At 34.4% G+C, this 9,333-nt stretch overlaps 1 protein-coding gene across 3 annotated transcripts in view; it reads right to left on the bottom strand.

The window, feature by feature from the left end:
• LOC108364736 (uncharacterized) overlaps positions 1–9,333 on the bottom strand; it is a 78,142-nt gene that overhangs the window by 43,742 nt on the left and 25,067 nt on the right. The window contains exon 1 of one of the 3 annotated variants that reach the window (XM_017618547.1): positions 6,098–6,563. The exons of the other annotated variants lie outside the window; for them this stretch is intronic. The gene's annotated coding sequence lies outside the window, so the exon portion shown is untranslated. Of the gene's footprint in view, positions 1–6,097; positions 6,564–9,333 lie in introns of those variants that run through there. 3 annotated transcript variants of the gene reach the window in all.

Genomic DNA, 9,333 nt, shown 5'->3' with positions numbered 1-9,333 from the left:
AAAACCTTCGACGGCAAAATAATAAACGAACAAACAAATACCGCATCGGATGTTATATTCGAACCCTTAAAATTGATTTACGAAAAAAAGAAAAATGACAACAAAACAACAGGCATGGACACTCCGAACACACCAAAAAGCACCACCAGGGCAAAAATCACTGACTTTTACCTACCTGCAGGCAAAAACCATACAGCGACAACATAATGCATGTTAATATCGAAACAGCGAAGATGAACCTATTACCTGCTTCAAAAAAATGGGCACCATGGCATATCTAGTAATTAATCATCGACGAAAATCACATTACCTAAGATAAATGAACATAAATTAGGGACAAATCTCGAACCAGACAGAACGAAAAATTACACTGAAGATGGCACAACGCCGAAACCGGTTTGTCTGCAAACCAAACTTGACAAGGGATGACGGAAATTCGTTCCAAAATAAATCATTAATATACATATTAAAAGCAATGCCTTGATGCCCCTATGTATTTTATAAGGGAACTTTTAATAGCAAATATTATTTTTTGATAATATTTTCTTTTCAAATTGAAAAAGGTAAAATGTTTCAGAGGCGTCCTAATCTAGTAAAACTTAAAAATTTCACAACCAAGACCCAACATGTTTTGATTAGTGCATTAGCCTTTTATAAAAATTCAATTTAAAATATGTTCATATTTAGCTTTCGAAATTTATGGCTACCCCAAAACAAATTTTTTTTTATTTCTTTTCTTTTTGTTAACACAAATAGAGTATGTATACTAGTGAATCAAAATTTTACATTCAAATTGAGTGTGCAAACTTACAAAAAATATAAACACATACGCAGCTCATAAAATATCAAATTATCCAAATAAGCATTTTATAATCGTTTTAATTAAAGCAAATTGAGAATGCGAGAGTAGCATTTTAATTTGTCGCCCACAAGCTGATCATTAAGTGGTTTGTATATGACTCTTAATAAACAAATATGATTTGAAGCGCCACACAGACGTCGTAGTAGAGGTATGGTATGCAAAAATTAATACAAGTGTATATACCCAGCCGTAACTCGAGCTAAATGCAAACTTGTTTCAACTCTTGAACTAGTTTGAGATTAGCTTTCAACAAATACCATCAACTGTCTGCTTCAGAGGATTTCCTTTGAATCAGATTTTATAGTAGGCTTTTTCCAATAATCAGTTGTACCTTTGCTAGTACATAGTTTTTTTTTTTTTTTAAGAGAAAAATTGACAGTTAGGACTTTTTCGATACCGAAAAATATTAAAATAAACGTAAAATATAGAAATCTAAAATAAGAAATAGATACATTTAAGGTCCTTCTGTCTCGCTAAACATCCGGTATTTCTATTGGATATATTGAATTTTTGATCAGCTGGAAACACACAAGATTTTCTTGGCAAGTTTGGCCATTGTATTTCAGACCTAGAGAAGAGATGAAAAGTATACCACCAGCGTGGGACGTGGATGATACCTGTGGTGACCATATGTGGTCTCCGTAAGTTGTGGCTGCAAACAGTCCCACCAGGGCTCATAAACCTTTATTTCATCCATGGTTTTCATGAACCGTAGATTAGATTAGATTTAGGAGAGCAGGCCACTTAATCACCGTGATAGAGAACGATGTATTTTAACCAGGGACCGAACATAACAGTTATTGATGAAAACTGTCATGGAAAAATTCACTATGAAGGGAATGTTCTACAACTAAGTGAAGCGTACCAATCGATCTCGTTTTGCACCGAGACTCAAATTTGAAAATAAATTTTTATTTGCAATTTTTATTCAAAGTTTAAAAAAATAACAATTATATTTGATTTTTATATTATAAATCCAAAATAACAATTATTTTTGATTTTTATATTATATGGCTTAGATAACAGTTATTGAAGAGTTTTATTTATAAAAGTCATCAATAAAAATCAGTCAGTGACTTTTACTTTTAAAAGTCATTAATATAAATCAGTCACCGACTTTAATTTTTTAAATCAATCGTATAAAAGTCATTAACATTTTTCGCAGTTAAGAAGGTCTTGGAAAACAAAAGTTTACCACGACTTATTCAAATGACTTTTATAAGTATAAATGAAAGTATTCGATAACTGTTATTTAAGACATATAATTTAAAAATCAAAAATAACTGTTATTTGCAGATTATTTAAATAAAAATCAAAAATAATTGTTATTTTCGATTTATAAAATAAAAGTCAGAAATAACGGTTATTTAAAGAGTAATTAAATTAAAGTCAAAAAATAATGTTAAAGAGTGATTTTTGTAATAAAAATTGTAACTGTTACGGTCCCTGATTTTAACTAACCTATTTCATTAACAAACCTCGCGAGTTCCCTCGACTGAATGCCATTTATGTCATGTGCTTCTAGATATGGTAAGTCTAGGAAGCGAAATCTGATTCAGGTAAAAGCTTTGCAGTGGTACTCTACAATGGTCAGTATGAAGGCCCTTCACAATTCTTACATCGTGCCTGATAAGATGAAAGAGGGCTTTATTTCTCCTTGCTGATACTTAGCCTGTCTATTACCTTCCGTATTCGTCCAGTAAAGTACCTACTAATTCGGTCGCTTCAAAGGCTCGTGCTTCGCGAATTTATCAGGCAGTCTTCGACTCTGAATTCCTCGTCAGCTAAGTTCAGGCTTATTCCATTAAGCAGTAGAATTCATCCTCAAAAAATGTTACCAGATTCAAAATTTAACTGTAAATTACATTTTTTTAGACAAGCTAGCACTTGTTTAAATAACCTTCTAGTATAAATTACAGTTTTTTCGAAATTTCAGATTTGAACGAATAAATTAAAATTTCTCTTTAGGTGTTTTTGTAAGTAAAATTTTAAGATAGAAGGGCACAAGAAAGGAGCAACGTTTCCTGACTTGAAACAAATGTTTTCAGCTGTCCTTTGCATTCCGGTCGCCACAGCAAATGCGGAAAAAATATTTGCCCAACAAAAATTAAAAAGAAGCAATTTACGAAAAAAAATGAAACTGAATTTCATTAAAAAAAAATTTATTAAAATTTGACATTTTATAAAGTCTATTTTTGTTAAATTAAGTATAATTTAGGAGCTTTATTTATTTATTTATTTATGTTTAATAACATTATTAAATCGTTTTTTTAACTCTTCTTATTTGAAGGTTGCAGTTGTTTGTTCGAAAATACAGTTTTTTTTCGGAAACTTACAGTTTGTAGAAAAAAAAATCTGGCAACATTGGCCTCAAATTACATTCGGCCACAATCTTTGAAGGAGTTTTAGCGGTTTCCGAGTTCCCATTGAAAAGCCATTATCATTGTATCTTAAGCAGAAAAGCATCTGAAGTAAACCTCCAGATACTAGCCGGTTCCAGTTGCATTTTCAGTCCCAGAGCAGTCAATATAAGAAGAACGCTTTTATCGTGGTCCCCAAGTGAGTATCTTCTGTCTGTTTAGCATAGTAACTATGGTATTGGCCATAGTTCTACGCCTTCATACTACAACAGAGAACGTGACCTGTCTGACCAAAGCAGTGTGTACCCGATGTACCACAGCTGGTCTCAGACCCGGAGTTTTACTCCAGATTCTCTGACATTGTCAAATTTTATGGTATACATATGTACATACTACTTATTTATGCACCAAATGATCGAACAAGTGCTAGCTGAGTTGTTTAATCGAAATTAAGGCGGCTTTGAACTTTGAAGATCGTCAACGGATATCTATACATATTTATGCATGCATACTTATTCATACTCATATGTTTGCACTTGAATAAATTAGCATGTAATTTCCTTTGAGGCTCACAAATTCACAAAAGACACATTACACTTGTTTAAAATTTGCATTCACATGTAAATATCTAATTATAGTGGACACTTTTCGGTTTTAAGTTTGTCAAATCGTATATTAGATTAAAAAAAGCAATTGCTGACATTTCAAAGCATAACTCCATTAGATTGATGTTGATGATTTGAATGGATATCAGGTGTTATACACATAATACAATTAACAATGCAATCTTTAGCGAGCTCTCAAAACTGAACAAATCCCAATTTTCTTTACCCGTTTGTTTTCTAACTGGTCATTGATTGATCGGAATCCATGTACTATAGCTCAAAATCAACTCATTCCGCTTCTGTAGCAGCTGCATGGGGGGATTATGGGGTGGCTGTCAAGGTTTTGCGCGCTTAAGCTTTATGCATCTTGGTTCTTACTTATTTTTCAGATTGGATGTGCTTTCGGGCGTAGAGATTAGCAGCTTGCAGAGCTTTGTTGCTTCTCATCTGATTGCATTGAAATTCTGTTGAGTTATTGCCAGGATAACCAAAATTTTAATGTACACTTAAAACATTTTTTCGAAAATGTCCGAATAAAACGCTATAAGTCACGAAAAATACCGAAATATTTAGAAAATGTTGAGAAAATTCTCAAAAAAAAAATCTAGAAAATTTTAAGTCTTTAATTAACGAGTACATTTAATCGAAAAAAAAATTTAAAGTGTATGTACTTCGATGTATTATGGCCGAAAAATTCAAAAAGGTTTGAATACAAGTAAATTTTCCGAATTATGAAATTAAATACAATCAAAATATTAAAGACCATTTAGTAAGCATTATTTACAAAAATTAAAATAAAATGTAGCTTTTTCTAAGTTTTTACTAGGCACCTTTACACCTGCTGCTGTCCCTAATGAATTTCAGAATAATTTTACACCTGGTTTTTGTTGAACTTATCCGAATTATAAATCAATTACTATGGAGAAACCAGTTGGATCATATGAAAAATATCGAACTCTAGTGAAAGCTTCTACTGCGAGCTTACGAGCGCATTTGCAAATGCATTGCGGAAAGAGACAACGACTCTGACAATGGTTCAAGTTTTTCCAGTGATTTTGATACTCAAGCGAAAAGTAGACAAGGCAGGGATTATAAATTAGAAATGGATTGGAGAATCAAAGTTGCGAAAAATTTCCATATTTGTTTAAACTTCCCAGAAGAGATACCCCCTCTTCAAAATTGGTTCATTTAAAAAAATCCATTTTAATGCTGAAAATTCGATAAGAATGAGTGCCGTTTTTTTTAAGTCCAACATGGCGAAAAACTTTTCAAAAATCTATTCAATTCGCTGGAAACTTGTTTTTTGGAGTCAATGATTATGAGTCCTTTAAAATTCAAAATGGAAATTTTTGTTTTTAATTTATTGAACTCGCCTTCAGGATCCGGCATTTTGAGTGAAAAACAATTAGTTATCAAATTAGTAAGCACTGGTCCCAAAAACCCCGAGTAACAAATTTTAAGTAAATCCAATAATTTTTCAAAACTTTGTCCGCCATACTGGATCTGGGGTATTGGGTTTCCAAAAAATGTCACTCATCATTTTAAAGTTAATATTTTAACGAATTTTCAAAAACATAAGCGATTTTTTAACTGAGTAACAAATTTCAAGTGAATTCAATTATTTTCGAAAACTTTATCCGCCATATTGGATTAAAAGTTACCATTTTTCCCGAATTTTCAAGAATTAATTATTAAGCTAATATATTTACCGATTTTTCAAGTATATAACCGATTTTTTAAATTGAATAAATTTTGAGGCGAGGATAAATGAATGTTCATAAATTTATGCCCCATTGTGGATCCGCCATTTAAAATTCTAGAAAATTTATTATCGTATTGGCAATCAACGGCCCTAAAAACATCCGAGTAACAAATTTCAAGTGAATCCAATCATTTTGCAAAACTTGGTCCGTCATATTGGATTTCCAAAAAAACGCCACTCATCATTTAAAAGTAAATATTTTTATCGAATTTTCAACATTGTAACCGATTTTGTTTTTAACGCATCCAATTTTGGAGCTTCATTTCACATTTAAGAGAGTACCCGTCGATTTTAGATACATATTTCGATAAAAACATTTTAACTACGCCAACATTGCTTAAAATTTCTAGAAAATAGGCAGCTATTAAATTTGTGAGTAAGATCCGTTACTTTTAATACGCCCTGAATTTTATCTGTTTTTTCTTTTATTTTATTATATTTTCTTTTTTCATTTTACATTTTTATTCATTTTACATTTCTATAAATTTTATCACACATGCTTCCTCACCCTTTTTAAATTTGACAGAGTAAGTTCCGATGATCCAATTTATTTGCGTAAAAAATTTGGCGTCTTCACTTTAGTCAAATCCTTCCAGCTTCCAATTTTGTATACCTTAGCTAATATTCAAGGCTTGCGCCAACACTCTTCCTTTCGGAAATCAAATCAAGCAACACTCAGACGCGATTATTTACACGCAATTCTCACTTCGGCACATTTGTTTATAATGAATGGTCCTTCACCTTGAACGTAAGCTCGTAAAGAGCAACCAATAATTCACTTTTGTAGACGATATTTAAAACACGTGATCGCGTTGCTAAGAACGCTACTAATAAGAATTATTTCGGTTCGAATTGGTAAGCAAACTGACAAACCACAACGGTCAACGTTTCAACGAAGACTAGCCAAGCTAAAGATCGCTAACAGGCAATAGCATTCTTCTAAGCTTCGTAGCGCACGATCAATAACACCAACAGCAGCAGCCAACCAAGTAACCGCAAAGAGAACTTAGCCAGGCTAATAATTTCGCTCTTGACTAACTACAATATATATAAACAGATGTATGTATGTATGTTCGGATGTACGTATGTATGTATGTAGTAAAAAGCCTACACACAGGTACCTGATGTGTGCATCATAGTGTGTAATTTAAATCGAGCTAAACGTGTCACTGCTCCATTGATGTTGCTGTGAGTAGCGTGTGAGCAACACGATCACCTCAGGAGTAGCAGCAGCAGCAGCAGCAACACAAAACCAGCAGAAAGTGAGTTGCCAGTAATACTACGCCCACGTCGAAACATTGCTTACGACTTTGTTACATATTTAGTGAGTGAATTCGTATGTGCTGGTTGCAGGGATTTTATGTGCTTGTATGTATGTCGGCAGTAGTGTTTTTCCAGTGCCACTATACACCTCAGATATGTTGCAGAATACAAACTAAAATTCAAGTACACTGAACCAAAAGCACATTGGTTATTTTAACCAAGTTATGGTTTGATTTTTCTTTTCATGGTTAATACGCCGATTGTAAGCAATGTGATTCAAGTTGAACATTTGATAACAAATTCGTATGTATGGCAGTGGCTGAACGTGCAGAGGTGCTTGCTTTTATTTGTTGGCTTCCAGCAGTACGAACGCCGTCAGAGGGTTACATAATTTTTATTTATTTTTCTGTTTTTGGTTTTTCTTAATTACGAAAAAGCCTCTGTGAATTGCATAGCCAAATCAAACGACGAAGAAAATTGATACAAGTTGAACATTTGAAGTCAGATGTATGTATGTATAAAGCGGCTGTAGCTGAGTGTGCAGAGATGTTTGCTTTTGTTCAAATCTCGTCAGAGGCAACTTGTTAAAATTATAATAAAAAATTTTGTTTTGTATCTCCGAGTTATGAAAGAGCACCTGTGAAGGGCAGAACGTATTCAAACGAAAAAATCGACAACCAAAAGTTTGGTTAATGTAAACAAAAGTGTGGTGTGTGGTTATTATTACCAGAGCATTGTTGAAAATCTCAACCAAGACATTGTTAATATTAACCAAAAATCAAGTTTGAATTTGGTAATATTAACCAATTTTTTGGTGTATTTTTTCTCAGTGTAAGATTAATTCGCTTTCAGTTAGATTGATGATTGCCTGGAGGAATGATGAACTAGCAATATTACATCATGCCCTCCTATCAAATCTAATTTCTAAAACAAATTCCTTATTCGTTGATAGTAGCATTTAACGGTAGCTACTTGCCAACAAGCAAGTTTTTTCAAGACTTTGGCTGGTTAATGTAAAAGTTAAGACACATATTTCTTTTTTTTTTAGGAAATAAAGCCCATGGGCGTTGTTTCCGCGGGCGTTTTTGCACTGAACCCTTCTCAACGCTCTAAAAAGACTGAAATATAAACGCGTTTGGGGAAAAGGCACCCACACCAATATGTGGGGTACTAAGCGCATATCCCCCACGAGATAGTTGAGAATAGTAATATTGTGGCGTAAATACATATAGCGGAGCCCGAAGCCAGTGGCAATATTGTCTGAACGTATAAGCTGGTGTAAGTTTCTACTATCGTGGGACAGTCCTTCTTAATTACTTTTTTTTAAATAATTTCGCCTATACTCTGTAAAAGATTGAAGCCCTCCATGCACCGACTTCTTGGGCTCTATCAGTTTTGCTCCAGACCTGACAAATCCAACCAGATTTTTACTCACATGAAGTCATGTGGTACAGCAGCAGCCTCTAAAATAGAGGTCCGTCCAGAGTTGAAGTAAATTTGTACTGTCAGGAAGCTTCCGTTAACTTAAAGTTTAGGCTTCCGGATTTTTGACGCGCATTTGAAGCAGTTGCGGCTGCTATAAAGGAGACTGTGAAATGGCTACGTAATACAGTTTAAAAGGCTTCATACCAACTCTGATAGCCAAGCGGAAATCAGGTAATCTCTAGCATAGCTTATGGTACGATCACAACTGGTAGCCTAAGATCACTTCCATGCCGACTAGGGTTCCAGGGCACAGTGACATAGTAGTAAACTGCGCGGCTGCTGAATTGGCTTCGCGGGGCACCCTCGAGGCTACATCTCCTGACGGGGGAGTATATAGCAGTTCGTGTAGCCACCTCCAGACCACTCTTTAATAGATGAACCTTTAGTCGATTCAACGAGAGTTGGGCGAAAAACCCGACAAATTTTCAAAGTCCTCCTAGGCTGTCGTCGACCGGCTGAGTGCAAACTCTCGGCCATAATAGAAGTCCTAATTGGACAATGCTTTCTCAAGCCTAAGATTCGAACATTTAAACGCTAACAACTTCATTTCCTGCAGTTTGTGTGCTAGAAAAATGTCTATTAAGTTGTAATACAATGGACCAAACATAAAATGTCTAAGTGAGTTTTTATAGGATGGTCCCTAGCTACCAGTATAAATAAAATCGAAAAAAGTCAGCGTGGTCCTTCCATTATGTTCATGGGCGGTTTTTCCTTCTCTGTCTTACCATCGTCGCCGAGTCGAAGGTTGTATTTTTATGCCCTAAACTATGTCCATGTCGTTTAAAAGCTCGTACGGTTCGTTAGTCCATTTCCTTCGGTACCCGTCGCCACACGAACAGGGCCATAGGATAGTAGCCTAGAATAGCTCTCTGAATAGACCTCAAAGCCCTCTCATCTTTGTTCAACATCTTCCATGTTTCTGCGCTATTTAAAAGAACGGGCATGGTTAGAGATTTGTAGAGCGTAATTTTTGTTTGTCGTGAATGGCTCTGTTTT

Source organism: Rhagoletis zephyria, unplaced genomic scaffold (genome assembly GCF_001687245.7).
Source record: "Rhagoletis zephyria isolate East Lansing unplaced genomic scaffold, Rhagoletis_zephyria_1.1 Rzeph_scaffold_00033, whole genome shotgun sequence".
In the NCBI taxonomy this organism is placed as follows: Eukaryota; Metazoa; Arthropoda; class Insecta; order Diptera; family Tephritidae; genus Rhagoletis; species Rhagoletis zephyria.
The sequence above is the reverse complement of the archived record's forward strand: the minus strand, read 5'-3'. Positions and strand labels throughout refer to the sequence as shown.